The following is a 20820-nucleotide window of genomic DNA, read 5'->3' as shown; positions in this document are numbered from 1 at the left end:
AGTGAATGTAGAATAAGGTCCTGGCGTGGGGAGGAAGGTTGAAACAGAAATACTGCCTTCTGTCACCCTTATTCTGCACGTAATATGGAATTTTACAATGGCTTATCTTAAAGGCTTTGCTGAATAACAGGAGGACACTGTCCCCACCCCCTTCAATCAAAGGGGAAATTTTTCAGGTGCTTGGTGTTTGTAGATGCAAGACAATAGAAATGACATTATCCTTAGAAATAGTATAGGTAATGTAGACGAAAGTGGCTGTAAACCTTATTTGCAGTAGTTTTGTATTAAAAGAGGTAAGGGGGGAGTTTATTGTTTTTTATTTTAGTGCAATTGAGTTGCAAAGTATCCAAATCCAATAAGAAGATTCACTCGCGTCCACTCACGACGGTAAGCGACACTGACTGCTTCCTAGTTTCCCTCTGTACTGCCCAAGTAGGTGAATGCTTTCATCCTCAGGTAGCCATATGTCTTTGCCTCTGTGAGCATCTTTTGGGTTCTGCTGTCAAATCAGCAAGTTGCCTTCAATGCCAATGGTGGTATTTGCTTGCTTCCCCATGGTAAATTCCAGTCCCTCCCTGGCTTGGCTGTGACCACCTGTTCTCTCACACCTGTTTCAATTTATAAACCATATGCTGCAGTCACAGCTGAGAACCACTGTAGACATAATGTGATTTCTCATAAATATTTTATAAATTCAGTTTCCTGCACTTCAAAATAATTTGAAGGCATTGATTTTACTGAAAACCTCATGGAGACTAACACATTCTTTATTATCATCATTATTTCGGCAAATAAAGGTGAAATTTATAGTTTTAAAAAATAAACCACATTACTATTAGAATAGTGCTACCTAGCATTTATGATTTTAAATAAACACAACCGTAGCCTATGGTAAAATAATTTAAGTGCAGTAATCAGTTTCAAATATACATATGGTTAGGAAATCCAAGGAAACAGATGTTTTCATATTGCATTTTCTATATGGAATTAGAGACACACTTCACAAAACAATCCAAGTAGTCAACAAAAATCAATGTATGCTAACTGACATAATGCCTTTATTATTTTGAGAATTTAAATTAAGTGAATTTTTACAAATCACACTTTGCAAGTAACAAGAATCTAAAATTAAACTTGCTTTAAAAATTAAGACGATTGTCTTGCTTAAAACCAACACATAAGAAATACATCTGCTGAATTTCAGACTTGGATTGATTGACGAATAAAATAATCGTGGCCCGAACTCTGCTTTTCTCTCTCCACTTCTCAGCTCTGTTTCTACAGGACAGTCCTACATTTATAGCTAGGGAGTGGATGCTGTTATTCCCTCAGACTTCATTCTTTCCTGTATAAGTCAAGTGCAAAGAGTTTCTTTACGGAAGCACCATGAAACGAATAAAGAATAATAAACACCAAGACAATAACAAAGAAGAAATCTTCTTTCTCTACAGAAACATCTCATATTCTCTCAGTAAACATTTTCTCTCATTTCACTGTTATAATCTAAATGAGTATATATGAAAGTGATATTTTTAATTAGAAATGAGGCAAGCCCATCAGAGGAATTAATTTCTCTGAGGCCACATTCTTTCTATTTATTTTATTTTTATTTATTTATTTATTTTTTTAATTAAGTGAGAGACTGGGAGGCTCAGAGACAGACTACTCCATGCCCCCTGATTAGGATCCACCTGGCACTCCTCCTACTGGTTGATACTCTGCCCATCTGGGGCCATTGCTCTGTTTCTCAGCAACTGAGCTATTTTAGCACCTGAGGCCAGGCCATAGAGCCATCCCCTGGTCCTGGGACCAATTTTCTAGAACTAATCAAGCCATAGCTGTGGGAGAGGGAGAGGGAGGGAGGGAGAGAGAGAAAGAGGTGAAAGGGGGAGGGGTGGAGAAGCATGGGTGCTTCTCTTGTGTGCCCTGACCCAGAATCGAACCCGGGAAATCCTATAAATATAAACAAACACAAAATTGGGATGCTTCTGTATTATTTTGTCATGTTCTTGAGAGCTTGCTTGGAGGTTCTAGCAGGGGAGTGCAGGTAGTCGTATACCCCTGACCAAAGAACTGTCCTCTCCTCTGTCGAGGAAGGTCAGTCACCCTCTTAAACCCAGTGTGCTTCGGGAGGAATGCACGTGGAGAGGTGAGAGAGGAAGGGGATATTTGCCTAGCCAGCCAGATCAACCAAATCAACGCTGGTGATCAGTGGGGTGGCAGATGTCACAACCAGATGGCTCTCACATCCTTTTTCATGTTCTTTAAACTTGGAATTTCATACTGAATTCTTTACCATATTAACAGATAGTCTTCAAAACTGTTCGACTTTTATATGAGATGAAGACCAAGGGTTATTGCTAAGTTAATCACTCTTGCATTGATGGGTAAATAATATAGAACATTTGGTCCTATTTTCCTAGAGTTTTTTGAGACACAATGACAAAAAGAGCAGCCATGCAGCTTTTTAAAAAAAATTTGATATGTAGAATTATTTATGAAAAAACAAAACAAAACTTGACCAGAATAAATGTCATAGCAATATGGTGCTCACATTTCCCCTTCATTATGGTGTTCCTTTAGCGTGTAAATTTCTCTTTTGTGGTAGATATACCATTTATATGATTCTTTTTGATTTAGTTCTTTAGTTGCTTTATTTCTTTATTTGGCTATTCTACTTTTATCCTTAATTCAATCCAGGCCTAAAATTAGAAAAATCTACCTCTTGCCTTGTTTAGTTAGTAAGCCAGGCATTTTTTATTATTTAAGCCAGTTTGATTTTTGGTTTCTGTTATTTGCAAATCATTTGTAAAAATACACTTCTTTTAAGTTCTCAGCAATAAAAAATGTAGTTTGCATAATGCTTATCACTTTGGCAGTGGTGTGCAGGTGGATGTAATCATGGAATATTGGTTTGGGGAAGTTTCCTCAGAGGTCCCCCAGGCAGGGCACCCAGGTCCAGTTCCTAGCACTAATTCCTTTCCTCATTTACATATTACCTGTGACTACCCTCACACTACAAAGGCAGAGCTGACTAGTCACAGTGACATCTGGCCTGCAAATTCCAAAGGAGTTTTTTAGAAAATATTTGCCAACACCTCTTCTAGACTATGGGTGGCCAGTGGATTTCCTATGGCTTGCAAACTTGGGTAAATTTTCCTTTAGGGCAATGTGGAGGGTTGGTGAGTAGCACAATGAAGGACTGCTGATGTCTGCTTTGGGTTTCTGAAGGTGCAGTGATCGTACTGGGTTTGTATGAGCAATAACCCTCTGTAAAAAAATAAAGAAGAAAAATGGTTGTAAGAGAGGAATGCTCTTCATTTTATGAATTTGACTCCACAGGCAAGAGAAGTGAAGGCAAAAATTAATGAATGGGACTACATCAGACTAAGAAGTTTTTGCTCAGCAAGAGAAACTGATAACAAAATAAACAGAAAGCCAACTAAATGGGAAATGATATTTTCAAACAACAGCTCAGATAAGGGCCTAATATCCAAAATATACAAAGAACTCATAAAACTCAACAACAAACAAACAAACAATCCAATAAAAAAATGGGAAGAGGATATGAACAGACACTTCTCCCAGGAAGAAATACAAATGGCCAACAGATATATGAAAAGATGCTCATCTTCTTTAGCTATTAGAGAAATGCAAATCAAAATTGCAATGAGATACCACCTCACACCTGTTGGATTAGCTATTATTAGCAAGACAGGTAATAGCAAATGTTGGAGAGGCTGTGGAGAAAAAGGAACCCTCATCCACTGTTGGTGGGAATGTAAAGTAGTACAACCATTATGGAAGAAAGTATGGTGGTTCCTCAAAAAACTGAAAATAGAACTACCTTATGACCCAGCAATCCCTCTATTGGGTATATACCCCCAAAACTCAGAAACATTGATACGTAAAGACACATGCAGCCCCATGTTTATTGCAGCATTGTTCACAGTGGCCAGGACATGGAAACAACCAAAAAGCCCGTCAATAGATGACTGGATAAAGAAGATGTGGCACATATACACTATGGAATACTACTCAGCCATAAGAAATGATGACATCGGAACATTTACAGCAAAATGGTGGGATTTTCATAACATGATACGAAGCGAAATAAGTAAATCAGAAAAAACCAAGAACTGCATTATTCCATACTAGGTGGGACATAAAAGTGAAACTAAGAGACATTGATAAGAGTGTGGTGGTTACGGGGGGAGGGAGGAAAGGGAGAGGGAAAGGGGGAGGGGGAGGGGCACAAAGAAAACTAGATAGAAGGTGACAGACTTTGGGTGATGGGTATGCAACATAATTGAACGACAAGATAACCTGGACTTGTTATCTTTGAATATATGTATCCTGATTTATTGATGTTGCCCCATTAAAAAAATAAAATTATAAAAAAAAAAGAGAGGAATGCTCTTATAAGAGATGGGGTGTTTGGTTCTGCTCATTTCTATGTGTCTTTGGATAAACCATTTAACTACTTAGTCAATATTCCTCCTCTGTAAACTAAGAAAGCATAACAATGCCTAGCCTAATTATGTCAGGGAGCGGCTGCCACAGTCAAATATGAAAACATATGTGGAAATTTGTTTTATGTTATTCAGCTAAGAAAAAAATACTAATGATAACTTTATTAAAAGTTTTGTTGGAAAAAGCCACATGAATGTCTCCATATCAGGCCACTTTTGACTATATGTTACTTACAAGGTTTTTCTTTCTTAATTCTAGAAATATATATATATAAAATCTTTTTTCTATAATCATTATACAATATACACACATGTGTATTCACATACACATTCAGAATCATACTAAATATGTTCAAATGCACATATATTAATTCTAGAATAAATAATGTATATGTATATATTCTAGAATAAAGAGGGTATACACACACACACACATGAATATGTATAATTTAGTGGTTCTTGAATAACAGCAAAATAATGAGTAGAACATTTGTATCATATTACCAATGAGGATGATTGAATAACACAAGTAAAAGTGACTGTTGGGAAAACAGCTGTGATAGGTTTGCTCACTTGCACTTTGCCTGATTAGTGCGTGAGCACATGACAGTGCCACATGTGTACAGTCTATGTAAGGTTATGGGTGCTTGCCCTCAGGGCAGATAGTGGATCATGGGTTGCTTGCCTGCCACTGCGAGGGGTCATTCTGCTGTTCATTTGCTTGCTGCCGTGAGAAGCGGCTTCCCCTGCCTGTTGGCGTCTCTGTGTCTGCTGTTTCCAGACTCTATCAAACGGAAATGGCCCAATGCTTTCCAGCTCCGCGGTTTCTCTACTGTCTGCCCGGATCCAGTGTGGACCTGCCTGGCCTCAGCCACTGGCATTGCAGTGACCCTAAAAATAAACAGTCAGACTGAATAGAATTTCTTCTCTTCCCTAAATCAATTTACTTATATGCAAGTGTAAAGGTTTATAACTAAAATATATCAAGTACTTAATTCAACTAAAGCAGCATGGTTGGCATGTTACACATGTTGGCACAAATAACTTTTCAATTAGTCTGTACTTTAGGTGCTACTATTATTCTCATGTAACATATTTAAGTCGCAATGATCTAGCACTGAACTATCAGTTCTCCGCTGTGCAGTACTACATTTTGTGGAGGGGCACCATCCTCAGGTCCACCTAGAGTTCCTCTCCTGATAAGGACTGTCCAAAGGGTGTTAGCCCAGAAGGCCATCATTAATATGCAAAGTGGACATGTTAGCAAGAGTCTCTGCAAATGTTCCTCTCATTTTCTTGGGGCTGAGAGGTACTCATCTCTAGAAAATACGACATTCCCTTCCTAATCAGACACATCTGCATAAAGAAAATCAGCATGGGAATTTTGAACCCTAGGCTTGAGACAGACCCAACCCCCAGTGCTTTAAATGATGAAGCTTGCTCCCACATTGCCACAGAAAGTGTCTACTTCCGCTGAAGAGATGCGTCGCAGATGGTCCCGGTCCCTGAGAGCCTAGCTCTTCACCTGGGGAAGCATGGGGCTCGGGAGGGAAGGGGGCGGGGAGGAATTGGGAAGGCTCATCAGCAGGATTGTCGGAAAAGGTGGCAACAATTTAGAAAATACGTAACTGCAGTCTCAAATGTTTCATATCATTTATCTATTTGTGATATTCCCATTCCACAGTTAGCCACCATGTTGTACCAAAAATATTTTGTTTATTCCAACTTCCTCCTGAAGTTTGTAATATGCTCCGTCAAGAACCTGCTTATTTGCCTTAAGCACGCCTTACCCTGACTTTTTAAAATAATACTCTTTCACCCAAATTTTTAAAGTATGTGTATTCACATTATGAAAAACCTGAGAAGCACAAGAAGCAAAGAACACAAAATCATGCGTGATTCTAAGCAGTCTGAGCTGTGATGCGTCATTCTAGTCTCTGCTCGTATCTCCACACCTGCAAGCAGTCCTTTTCCGTGTGTACTCTACACAGTGGGGACTACTTTTCTTCTTAATGAGACAATTCAGTACATGTCAAGATTTTTTTTTTTACATTATGAATATTTACTAATTCAAAGTTCCAAAGCTTTGAATAGTTTGATGATTGTACTGCTGGTGGCTGAGGCTAGGAAGGTCCACACTGAATTGAGGCAGACGGTAGGCAGGGGTCCCCAAACTTTTTACACAGGGGGCCAGTTCACTGTCCCTCAGACCGTTGAAGGGCTGGACTATAAAAAACTATGAACAAATCCCCATGCACACTGCACATATCTTATTTTAAAGTAAAAAACAAAACGGGAACAAATACAATATTTAAAATAAAGAATAAGTAAATTTAAATCAACAAACTGACCAGTATTTCAATGGGAACTATGCTCCTCTCACTGACCACCAATGAAAGAGATGCCCCTTCCAGAAGTGCTGCGAAGGCCGGATAAATGGCCTCAGGGGGCCACATGTGGCCCGTGGCCGTAGTTTGGGGACCCCTGCGGTAGAGAAACTGCGGAGCCAGATCGTCAGGCCGTTCCTGTATAATGAAGTCTCACAATGGCAGACGAGCACACAGGCAGGGAAAACCGCTTCTCAGGTAAATGAGCAGCAGAATGGCCTCTCCCAGCGGTGGGCAGGCAGGCAATCTGCCATCCGCCCTGAGGACAAGCACCCACAGCCTTTCAGAGATGATGCACATGTGGCGTTGCCACGTGCTCACGCACTAATCAGGCAAAGTACAAGCGAGCAAGCCTAACACAGCTGTTTTCCCAACAGTTATCAAGAATACACTGTAGTACAACAATCAGGGGAAAAATATAATTCAGCTTTTTGTGGGGGCAGAAGTTTCTTAAAGGTCAAAATGATAACAGATGTCTGGATAGATGTTGGTGAGTTGCAAATAAACTACTGCATTCTCTTAGTGCTCGGTTTAAAATGAGGCACAGAACAGAGCACAATAGGCATATTACTCCTGGGCAATTCTAAAATGTATGCTATTAAAATACTAGCAAGAGCTATATATTATCACCTAATTATTTAAAAATCCATTCATATAGTATTGTCAAAGAAATTCACACACAAACCAATGGGTGTAATCAGCTGAAGATTTCAGGTAATAGTAATCTGTCATGAAAAAAAGATATACTATCCCTCCAATAAGTTGTCAACTTCCTGAGAGCAGATACTATCTCTGTACTGCTAATTAATATACTCTCATTACTTAGCACAACAGATGTAATATAGAAACACAGAATAATATATTTTTTAAATAAAAGACCAAATATTTGAATGAAAGAATGAGAGTTGAAAAGGTATGAGAGGATCACTCACATCTTTCAAATCTTTGCCAGGAATTTTCAGTAATGATAAGACATGGCATCCTAGTTACATTCTGAAATTATTTTGATATGAATTTTCAAAAAAATTAATCTTATGATTTGATGCAAACATAGTTATATTGATTTGACTAATATCCCACCTCTTCCACCAACTAACTCCATGTCTACCCAGAATCACAGAATCTGATCTTATTTTAAAATAAGACCATTGAAGATCTAATTAAGATGAGGTCAAACAGAATTAGGATGGGCTATAGTCTAATACTGGTGTACTTATAAGAGGTAAATTTGGACACAGAGACATGCCCAGAGGGAAGACACTGTGAGGAAACAGAAGGCCTTGTGAAGAAGGAGGCAGAGATTGGAGAAATGTGCCCACTAGACAAGGAACATGAAGGGGTGTTGCCAACCACCAGAATCAGGAGGAGAAGCGTGATACAGATTCTCACAACGAACAACCAAGAAGGAACCAATGCTGCTAACAACGTTCTTTCAGACTTCTGGCATCCTGAGCTATGGGAGAATACATTTCTGTGGTCTTACACCATCAACATTGTGGTCCTTTTTATTAGTCCTAGGAAACTAATAGTTCATTTGTTCCACAAACATTTATGTGCACCTAACATGTGCCAGGCTCTAGTTCATATAGTTCTTTTGTGTGTGTGTGTATAACAGAGACAGAGAGAGAGACAGAGAAAGGGACAGATAGGGACAGTCATACAGGAAGGGAGAGAGATAAGAAGCATCAGTTCTTCATTGCAGCTCCTTAGTTATTCACTGATTGCTTTCTCATATGTGCCTTGACTGGGGGACTACAGCAGACCGAGTGACCCCTTACTCAAGACAGAGACCTTAGGCTCAAGCCAACAATCTTGGGCTTCAAGCCAGTGACTTTCGGGCTCAAGCCAGCGACCATGGGGTCATGTCTATGATCCCATGCTCAAGCCAGCAACCCTGCAGTCAAGCCAGTGAGTCTGTGTTCAAGCTGGATGAACCCGCACTCAAGCTGGCAAGCTCAGGGTTTCAAACCTGGGTCCTCTGTGTTCCACTCCATCACTCTATTCACTGCACCACAGCCTGATTAGACTCTAGTTTATATTTTCAAAGCAACACTCTGGCTTCTATGAGAATAATAAGTAGCACAGACATGTTTGGAAGTAGGGAGACCCTTTAGAAAGCTGTTGCATTAATTTAGGCAGGTTATTATGATTATCTTGGTCTAGAATGTTTGCAGTGATGGTCATGGAAAGAATTCAAAGACAGGACAAATTTTGAAGAAAGACAAAATAGAATTTACTGGTATGTATGAATATGACATGAGATATAAAAGAAAGACAAGAATGAAAGGTGAATCTTAATTATTTGGCCAAAGCAGTTAGTGGTGGTGCACCAATGATGCTACAGTTTACTGTGCAACAAGTAAAACAAGAAATGTTGAAACAAAACCCAAGAGTTTAATGGCTGAGTTTGACATGCATGTAGTATATGCAATAAAAAAGTTAAGTAGAGAGTTGGATAATGACATCTGTCTCTCGAGTAGTTTTTCTATAATGACAAGCAGAGAAATGGGACAGTAGTTGTATAAGAAGTGATATTTCAGGAAGTTAATTATTTCTATATTTTTAATTTGGGAGATACAAGAGCATATTTACCTAATGATGGACATAATCCAGAAGACAGAAATAATTTTACAGTGTAGGAGTGACGACATAATGGCAGAGGCATTGTCCCAGAAGCAAGCAGAATGGATGCAATGGACAACTGGTTGGGCTGGACTTAGCTAGGAGCAGTGCTGTGACTTTTTCAAGTTATCATTTGACAAATGAGCCCCAGGGTGTCAGATGGTAATCCATGATTGATTCCTGGGCTCAGGCCAGATTGGTCAATTTAAACCAAAGACAGTGATTTTGGTAAATTTAGGGGGGGGGTCTATTTAAAGGGTATGTGAGGGGAGAGCTCCGGGAGGGGGGGCAGACTTGTTCACAGGACTGCTGGGGAAGCCATATGAGAAGCTTACATTTGCTTGTGACTCTGTGGGCTGTTATCCAGAGCATGGTCTCCTGGGAGGGGCTCATGTCCTTCAAGGCCCTTGCAGCCTGCTTACCCTTGGAAAACGGGTGCCGAAACAGGTGTGAGGTAGTTTAGCCAAACTGTAGAAAGGCAGGCTCAGTAGACCCACTTAGCAGAAGGCAAAATAGATGGATATAGATTTATACTGTTTGATACATTTGCTGTTGTTAAATTAAGTGGTTTTCCACTAATTGCTTCTATTTTTCTTAGAGAAGAGAATGCTTAGAATGAGGAATGGGGAAGAGGGATTGGTGTTTTTGAGAAGAAAAAAGGAGTTATTCACAAATCATGTCAGAGAGAAGAGAGTAAAATATAAAATGAACACAAGGTGATTTCATCCCTGGCTATGCTAAGAGCTCATTTGGAATCTGTGGTTGTAGGATTTAAAGTGAGACCAGCCATCAGGGTTCTGTGCTTTTCTCTGGATATATGCAACTGCTTAGGTAAAGTAAGGAGGAGTTAGAGTTGGATTTAGCAGGGTTCGGATTTTGTAAAGTCAGTACAACAAAAGGTCAATAATTATAATGGGTCAAATTGTGATGGGGCTTTGGAATTTACAGTGGTAAGGAGGAGAATTAGGACCTCAAGGTAGTAGAGGACATAAAAAAATGATATTCAAAGTGGTATGCTTAATTATTGTAAGTCCCAGTGAATAAGATGTTTGTTAGACTCATAGATGCTAAAGTGTGTAAACTAGGTTAAAATAATTCATGTAGAATCTGCAAAATAAATTAAAAAAAACCCCAAACAATTAAATTTAAGAACACAGACACATTTTGATTAACTAATAAATTTGGAAAGATATCTTCAGACATTGTTAAAATATTTCCTCTATAATTTATAAAATAGAAGTTGGTTTAAAATGAATATTATTTTCCTGAGGTTTGATTAACTATTTTTCTTGTTCCATCTTAATTTAAAATTGTAGGATGTTTGGGCAAAACTGTTCAGTGGCATGAAATGTTAATATAATACTCATAAGAAATATCTACTTCATATATAAGTGGGCTGTGATTATTCTAGAATTGGAAATATATATAGCTTTTGATAAATCCTTTGATTTAGTTTTTGTTTACCTATTACAATTCAGCAGGAGGATTAGATTTTTTTATGCAATGATGCTATTTGCATCATGAATCAAAGTGGCTAAGAAATAATTCTTCTATTCCTAGAAATAAGCTTTGATCTTATTTTGGTTTAGATCTTTTGAAAGTTTTTTTCTCTTCTATTTTCATACTTATTTTCTAGGTACTTTAAGAAGAAACTTAAATGTGAATCCCCAGGACTTAGTAAATATTATAATATTTGTCAATGAAGAGGGGAGATTGTTTTCATTGTTTGACATATATATATATATCATCACAAAATGCTAAAAGAAATCTCATTATTGTGTTTTATGCATAGTTATTATAATATTATTTATCTGTGCAACAAAGATTTTTGTCAGAGTTAAAGATCAATTTTATTATTAAAAATAGCATATTAGTAAGTTATATTTTATTCCTTTTTACCCACTATACAAGTCAACTGAAATTTTATTTTATTTTATTTTTTATTTATTTATTTATTTTTTTGCATTTTTCTGAAGCTGGAAACAGGGAGAGACAGTCAGACAGACTCCCGCATGCGCCCGACCGGGATTCACCCGGCACGCCCACCAGGGGTGACGCTCTGCCCACCAGGGGGCGATGATCTGCCCATCCTGGGCGTCGCCATGTTGCGACCAGAGCCACACTAGCGCCTGGGGCAGAGGCCACAGAGCCATCCCCAGCGCCCGGGCCATCTTTGCTCCAATGGAGCCTTGGCTGCGGGAGGGGAAGAGAGAGACAGAGAGGAAAGCGCGGCGGAGGGGTGGAGAAGCAAATGTGCACTTCTCCTGTGTGCCCTGGTCAACTGAAATTTTAACAATTTTTTTTTTTAATTAAGTGAGAGGTAAGGAGGCGGGGAGGCAGAGATACAAGCACCTTCCATGTGCCCCAACTGAGACCCACCCAACAAACCCCTTTCAGGGCAATGCTCTGCCCATCTGGGGCAGCTGCTCCATTGCTCAGCAACTGAGCTATTTCAGTGCCTGAGGTGAGGCGATGGAGCCATCTTTAGCACCTGGGGCCAACTTGCTTGAACCCTTTGAGCCATGGCTGTAGAAGGGGGCGAGAGAGAGAGAGAGAAAGGGCAATGAGGAGGAGTGGAGAAGCAGATGGGCACTTCTCCTGTGTGCCCTGACCAGGAATCAAACCTAGGACTTCCACACTCCAGGTTGATGCTGTACTGTTGAGCCAACTGGCCAGGTCCTTAATGCATTTTTTATTTTAATTTTCAATTACAATTGACATTCAATATTATTTTATGTTAGCTTTAGGTGTACAACACAGTGATTAGACATTTATATAATTAATGAAGTTATCCCCTGATAATTCTAGAACCTACCTGGCACTATGCATAGTTATTATAATATTATTGACTACACTTCCTATGCTGTTTTACATCCCAATGATTACTTGGTAACTATCAATTTGTACTTCTTAATCCCTTCACCTTTTTCACCCAGCCATCCAAAGCCCCTTCCATCTGGCAACCATCAGTTTGTTCTCTGAGTCTATTTCTATTGTGCTTGTTATTTTATTTTGTTTTATAGATTCCACATATAAGTAAAATTATATGGTATTTGTCTTTGTCTGACTTATTTCACTCAGTATAGTACCCTATAGGTCCATCCATGTTGGTAAGACTTCATTCTTTTTATGGCTGAGTAATATTCCATTGTATATATGTACCACATCTTTATCCAATCTTCAATTGATAGGCACTTAGGTTACTTCCATATCTTCACTATTGTAAATAATGCTGCAATAAACATGGGGGTGCATATATTTATTCAAATTAGTGTTTTGAATTTCTTCAGGTGAATACTCATATGTAGAAGTGCCAGTTCATAAAGAGGTTCCATTTTTAATTTTTTGAGGACCATTCATACTGTTTTCTACAGTGGCTGCACCAATTTGCAGCTGTTAAAATCCAAATGTGGGTTTGTGTTGGTCTGGAATAGCAGGAGAGGAGCTTGTAATCACTTTCAGGCTTTTCCCAGACTTCTCCACCTGGAAACCACATCAAAGAATAGTGACAGAGGAGACAGAGACCTACTCCCTGGAACAGGCATGAATGAAGTGATTATTTCTTGAGGAAAGAGGAGGACAGGCAAAGAGGTCCACCTATATCCTAATCAATTTCTTTCTTTTATAAAATAAAAGCTGTAAGCCACTGGGAGTAGGGGGAACTGCACGTGCTGCAACCCATAGATCTTAGGCAAAAACCCCGTGCTTCTTGGGGAGAAATAGAAACACAGTCCATCTGCCTCTGGTGTTTCTGGAAAAGGGATAGAAAATCCTATTTCAGGACAGAAATAATCTTACTATTGGGGAAAGAATAGAAGCAAAAAAATCTCTAACCTCAAAAAGAGTCAGAAAAGTGCCTTATTCTATAATAATACCATGTAGAAGTGTGTGTGTATGTGTGTGTGTGTAAACACACATACATGCATGTATATATATAGTAAAAGAAGAAATAAAATATGTGTGTATATATATAGTATATTAAAAGAAGAAATAAAATAATTTTTACTCACTGATGATATGATTTCTACGTAAGAAATCCCAAGGAATCATAAATAAAGCTACAGAAATTGTAAGTGATTTCTATCAAGGTCTCAGGACATAAAATAAGGTCTACATACAGAAATCAACTGTGTTTCTGTATACTACTAGAAATAATACTAATCCTTCTGAAATGGATCTACCTAAGTACAGTACCAATGAAAATTCCAAAAGACTTTTTTTTGCAGAAATTTAAAAGTTTATTCTTAAATTTATTTATATATTAATGCAAAGCACCTAAAATAATCAAACAATTTTAAAAAATAAGAACCCAGAGGACATTAGGTTCCACGTATGAGTGAGACCATATGGTACGTGCTTTCTCTATCTGGCTTATTTCACTTAGCATAATGCTTTCCAGGTTCATCCATGCTGTCGCAAAAGGTAAGATTTCCTTCTTTTTATGGCTGCATAGTATTCTATGATGTAAATGTACCACAGCTTTCTTATCTACTCATCTTCTGAGGGGCATTTAGGCTGATTCCAAATTTTGCTTATTATAAATAATAATTAAATTATAAATAATAGGGGTGCATATATTATTTTGAATTCATGGTCTGGGTTTTTTGGATATATTCAAAGAAGTGTTATCACTGGGTCATAGGCAGTTCCATTTTTTTTTTCTTTTTTTTTTTTTGCATTTTTCTGAAGCTGGAAACAGGGAGAGACAGTCAGACAGACTCCCGCATGCGCCCGACCGGGATCCACCCGGCACGCCCACCAGGGGGCGATGCTCTGCCCATCCTGGGCGTCGCCATGTTGCGACCCTCCTGGGTGTCGCCATGTTGCGACCAGAGCCACTCTAGCGCCTGGGGCAGAGGCCACAGAGCCATCCCCAGCGCCCGGGCCATCTTTGCTCCAATGGAGCCTTGGCTGCGGGAGGGGAAGAGAGAGACAGAGAGGAAGGCGCGGCGGAGGGGTGGAGAAGCAAATGGGCGCTTCTCCTATGTGCCCTGGCCGGGAATCGAACCTGGGTCCTCCGCACGCTAGGCCGACGCTCTACCGCTGAGCCAACCGGCCAGGGCGGCAGTTCCATTTTTAATTTTAATTTAATTTAATTTTTAAAAATTTTTTATTCATTTTAGAGAGGAGAGAGAGAGAGAGAGAGAGAGAGAGAGAGAGAGTGTGTGTGTGTCAGAGGGCAGGAGCTGGAAGCATCAACTCCCATATGTGCCTTGACCAGGCAAGCTCAGGGTTTTGAACTGGTGACCTCAGCATTTCCAGGTCGACGCTTTATCCACTGCGCTACCACAGGTCAGGCCATTTTTAATTTTTTTGAGGAAACTCTATACTGCTTTCCACTGTGGGTGCACCAGTCTGCGTTCCCATCAACAGTGCGTGAGGGTTTCCTTTCCTCCACACCCTCACCTACACTTGTTATTAGTTGATTTATCGATGATATGTGGAATGTGATGAACAAAATGAACTAACAAACAAAATAGAGACAGACTCATACAGTGCAGGCTGACAGCTGTCAGTGATGAGGGTTCTGTGAGGGAGGTAGAAGAATTGAGCGAAGAAGGAAAAAATAAATTCATGGACATGGACAACAGTGTGGTGATTGCTGAGGAGGGGAAGAGGTGGAGGAGGGTAGTGGGGGAATAAATGGTGATGGACCATTTATTTACTTGGGGTGGTGAATACACGATACAGTGTACAGAAATGTGTTGTAAAATTGGGCATCTGCAACCTCTATAATGTTAACCAGTGTCGTCCCAATAAAATCAATGGAAAAAAAAAAAAAAGAACACAGGGGACATACTGCTTAATTTTCAAGGCTTAATGTAAAGCTATAGTAATTAAGACAATGTATTATTGGAAAAAGTATAGGCATATAGATCAGTGTAACAAAATAGAAAGTTCAGAAATAGAGCCACACATAGTTAATTCATTCTAGACCAAGTTGTCAAGATAATTCAATGAGAAAGGATAGTCTTTCCAACAAATGAGCAATTGGCCATTCATATGTAAAAATTGAACTTCAACCCATGAAATATTAACTTAAACTTTACCAAAGATGCACATGTAAAACCTAAGACTGTAAAACTTCTCAAAGTAGAGGAGAAAAATGTGTGTGATTTAAAACTAAGCAAGGGTTCACACATAAAACCATAAGCTATGAAGTCATATATTATAAAAGAAAAATGAGAAAATACATTTCTGCTATTTAAGCTACCCAGACTGTCAACTTGTGATGGCAGCCCTAGCCAACTAATAAAACACTCATCTATTAAGATAGTTAACATTTTTTTAAATGACATAACCAAGTTTTAAATTTTTTTATTGCAGCTTTATTTGCTATGGCTCAAAACCAGAAGTAATCTAAATGTCTATTGACTGGTGTACAGATAAAACTATGGTTCATCCATATTATAGATTCTAATTGAGCAATCAAAGGTGTAAAATCCTGATACCTGCAACAGCATAAAAAAAAAATCTAATGTTATATCCAGGAAAAGAAACCTGACTGTGTACTATATTATTTTGTTTGTATGACAACCTCGAAATGCAAAGTTAGAGGTAGGAGTAGAATAAGTGTTTTCAGGTGGTTGATTGGGTTGAGGTCACTTATTACAAAGTGATACAAGGGAAATTTTGTGTGTATAGTGGAAATATTCTGTATCTTGATTGTGGTGGTGATTATGACTTTATACACTTTTTTTTTAAGTTTTTTTTTATTTTATTTATTCATTTTAGAGAGGAGAGGGAGAGACAGAGAGAGAGAGAGAGAGAGAGAGAGAGAGAAGGGGGGAGGAGCTGGAAGCATCAACTCCCATATGTGCCTTGACCGGGCAAGCCCAGGGTTTCGAACCGGTGACCTCAGCATTTCCAGGTCGATGCTTTATCCACTGCGCCACCACAGGTCAGGCTATACACTTTTTAACACACGTAAAACTGTACATTGAAGAGAGTGATTTTTGTTATATGCTAAATTATACCTCAGTAAACCTGGTATTTAAAAAAAAAAGGAAGCCTGACCTGTGGTGGCGCAGTGGATAAAGCATCGATGCGGAACACCAAGGTCTCTGGTTTGAAACCCTGGGCTTACCTGGTCAAAGCACATACGGGAATTGATGCTTTCTGCTCCCCACTTCTCTCTCTCTCTGCTCTCTAAAATGAATAAATAAAATCTTTTTAAAAATTTAAAAGAAAAGAAAAACAAGCTCTGGCAGATAGCTCAGTTGGTTAGAGCATTGTGAGGAAGCAGAGTTTGCTGGTTCGATCCTCAGTCAGGGCACATACAGGAACAGATCAATGTTCCTGTTCCCTCCTCTCTCTCTCAATCCCCCCTTCCTTTCTCTCTAAAACTCAACAAAATAAACATTAATGAAGTACAACTATGAAAATGCATTCTTCTAACAATTACAAAAAAAAAAAAAGAGGCCCCATCTAGTTTGTTCAGTGGATAGAGCATTGGCCTGGTGTATGGATGTCCCAGGTTTGATTCCCAGACAAGGCACACATGAGAAGTGTCCATTTGCTGCTCTCCCCCTCTCTCTCCCCTTCTCTTTCTCTTCCCCTTTCACACCAGTGGCTCAGCTGGTTTGAGCATTGGCCCTGAGCGCTGAGGATGGCTCAGTTGGTCCTAAAAAATAGGTTGGTTGATTCAGCATCAGCCCCATAAGGGGAGTTGCCAGCTAGATCCTAGTCAGGGTGCCTGTGGGAGTCTGTGCCTCTATCGCCCCTCCTCTCATTTATAAAAAAGTGAGAAAAAAGGAAAAACAAAATGTCGAGAATAAAATGAGCGAAAGACAGTCTAAGAACTACAATACATTGAATAAAACAATAGCTCAATAAGTAAGATAAAAATAGGATTAATAAAAATTTGTGTACTTACTAAAATCTAAGTGATATGTATGAAATATATAATTTGACCTAAGCTTTCTATTAGAAACCTCATAAAATAGAGAAAAAATATAAATTAGTCAAAGCCCTTCCCTTATAACCATCTATTGAGTGAAGCATTTATGACTATAAATATCTGTAAGAACAGATGCCTGTTTGGATTAATCTCTAAGTGCTATAATATCACTGAGGATAGAGCAACTAATTTTGATTGAAGATACTGGGGAGGTCTTTAATGAGAAGGTGACATTTGAATTGAACTCTTCAGTTCTCTGTTGTTTACCAATCTCTTGATAGCTGTAAATACATATTTGCATGATGCAAAGTTCCAATATATCTCCACATGATTTTTCACACATGTAAGGTATTTAGAGATGTTAAGTGCATTTTCAGTTTGCAGTGCACTTGTGGGTACCATTAAATCCTTTCTTTTCCAAAGGTTACATTGTTTCCATAGTTACAAATTCATTTCAAAGTGAACATCAACACTTGAATCACTCAACTAATGCTCATAAGACTCTGGGTTGGAGCCTTAGCAGTAATAGATTCTGCTGAGAAATATGTTAATCTGTATTTCTTTTCTAGGCTATATCTATCCATCTAGTGTCTTTTTTGTAAGAGCATAATTAAGAGAAGTGAGCCCTCTCTATGTTGTTACATAGATTAATGAGCAAGAAAAAAAGACATACTTGTTTCCCTCAGGATTTAAGCAGGAATAGAGGTTCTTGGTCCATGCCATTGGCACTCCATTACTTCATTTATTAATTTAAAACATAGAGCCTAGCAGGTTCTAGGCACACAGATCTATATGCATTCTTAAAATTATCTTGAGGTAGGTTTTAGAAAGAGTATTTTATAGATGAAGAAAGACTCACGGAGCTTATATTATTACTGCCATTCAATAAATTGGGTAGTTTTTTTTTTTTATCAAAGATGCAGTATATATGTCTCTCTTTTGGCAATGGCTCCACTGGAGTGTGGTTTCTGACTTCTGAAGTTTTGCCTTTTGTTTTTAGCTGGATGCCAGTCTTTTTTGGCTAGGGTTCCAAGGTCATATAAATACCTATTATAAATGCTGTTATTATAAAATTTGGAGAAGCATTTGGCCGTTAAGCTACAACTAGCTTTTAAAAATGAGAAAAAGTTAAGGGAAGAAGTTTTGTCTTTGACTTGATGTTTATTAAGAATGATATTCTCTAGGGATCAATGCTGGAGCTTTGCAGACTTATTTAGCTATCTTTTAAAATAAAAGCTCTGGAAGAAAGAACACTTAATGGGAAGATCAAATTTTCAGATGAAAGTATGATCTCCTGAGCTGAGAAGTCCCAAGCTACTGGGAATGTACTCCAGCAATTGCTCAGGAGGCTGTGTGGATGCTCAGAGCCAGGGCAGATGAACTTGAGAGCAGGCAAACATAAAGTTTTACTTCCAGTCAAGAATAAGTTTGACCAAAGAGATGAAATTAAGACCTCTAAGTGGTATATATGACCCAGGAAAAGACTCTTTCATTTGCAATTGGTCCAGGATATTTTCTGAATAAAAGAATAACCCTCTCCTGAGCATCCTCAGAAAAGAAAAATGAAGTCTTAGAGTATCCATATGAAGGATGGAAGTACTAATGTCAATGGCTATGTGTAGATGCAGGTAAATTTCGGTAATATTGACTGGGATACAGCTAGAGCAGTGCTTAAAGGGAAAGATATAGCTTTCAGTTGTTATATTACAGAAGAACAAGTTATAAAATCAGTGACCTAATGTTCTGTTTTTACAAACTAGACTAAGAAAAGGAAACTTAATGTAAGTAGAAGAATAAAAATAAATAAAGCAGATATGAAAAGCTTATTTTAAAGTTAGGAAAAAACCCAAAGCTTGTTATAAGATCAACAAAATTGCTATATCTTTACCTAGACTGTTCAAGAAAATAAGAAATGAAACAGAAGTTACTAATATTAAGAATGTATGAGAAGTTATTATTACAGATCCTATAAACATTAAAGGGTTAAAAAAAAGAATATTATAAGAAGTTGATACAATCAAATATGGAATGTGGATAAAATGGCTAAATTTCCTGTAAAACAAATGACCACAATTGACAATAACAACAAACCCTAGAAAAGTTAAATAGCTTTATATCTATTAAATAAATTGTTATAAAAAAAACTTCCCACTGTCATGAATGCAGAAGGAAAATCTTTAACAAAACATTACAAACATAAAGCAGCTATATGTGAAAAGTATAAATACCATGTTTAAATAGAGATTATCTCAGTGAGTGATGCCTGGTTGAAAATCAACCAAGATAATTACTATATTGTTATAAAATGTAAAAACAAGTGATATATTTAAGAAATGCTGGGAAAAGGCAGACAGAATTTACTATCGATTATGATTAAATACTCTCAGCAAACTAATCAGGGAACCTCTTTAACCTGATAATGGGCATTGTTGTAAAACTCACAGCTAGCATTGATACTGAAATGCTGAATTCTATTTCCCCAAGATTGGGAACAAGGCAAGGTTTGCTATTACCATTTCTATTTAACACTCTATTGGATGTCCTTAGAACTGCAATAAAGCAAATAAAAGACAATTATAAGACAGGCAAGGGGAAATAAATATTCTTCCTAATGGCATATGATATATTAGTTTACATACTGCATTTACTTGCTACTGGGATTAATAATATGACAAGGCCACATAGTACAAGATTAATAGACAAAATCCACTGTACTCTTATATACTGCCAGCACACATTTAAAAATTGAAATTGTTAAAATTCCATTTCAAATAATTACAAAAATTTAGAAATATTTCAGAATAAATCTAGAAATATGTATAGGATAATTCACTGAAAAATAAAAACATTGCTGGGGGCAAAAAGATAAAAATAAATGCAGAGATGTTTCTTGTTCTTGGATCAGAAAACTAAAATACCCCCCCCCACACACACACACACTAATTATTGCTGTGCTTCTAGACATAATGAGAGAATTACTTTAAAAAGAAAGACTATCACTGGGAGTCAGTTTCTCAACTGTAACTCAGCAAGATGGGAAACTAGTTAGAAATTTAATCCTAAATCCCCTAGACAGGCAAGACATCACTTACTTGTTACAGAGAAAAAAACAATGTGTCTTTGTAAGAATTCAGAGATTATATCACTCAAATACATAATCTAAAATTATTACCAAAGATAGGCTACTAACTGTGTAACAAAATAAACGATTTCAAAATAAAGAATTGTTCAAGAGTAGGAGAAAGAGTTGTGAGAAATGAGCCTTGATATGAATTTGATGCTAATTCACTGCTAGAATCTATTTCCTTGAAATAAATGTACCAGCAAATAAAGGCAGATGAACAAGAATATTCATAGTGTAATAGTAAAAACTTACCACAGTGAATTTCCATTAGTAAGAGAATGCTTGTAAAGATGGTGGCAGATCCACACCGGGGAA

The sequence above is a fragment of the Saccopteryx bilineata genome, chromosome 5 (genome assembly GCF_036850765.1).
Source record: "Saccopteryx bilineata isolate mSacBil1 chromosome 5, mSacBil1_pri_phased_curated, whole genome shotgun sequence".
NCBI lineage: Eukaryota > Metazoa > Chordata > Mammalia > Chiroptera > Emballonuridae > Saccopteryx > Saccopteryx bilineata.
This window is presented reverse-complemented; position numbering follows the sequence as displayed.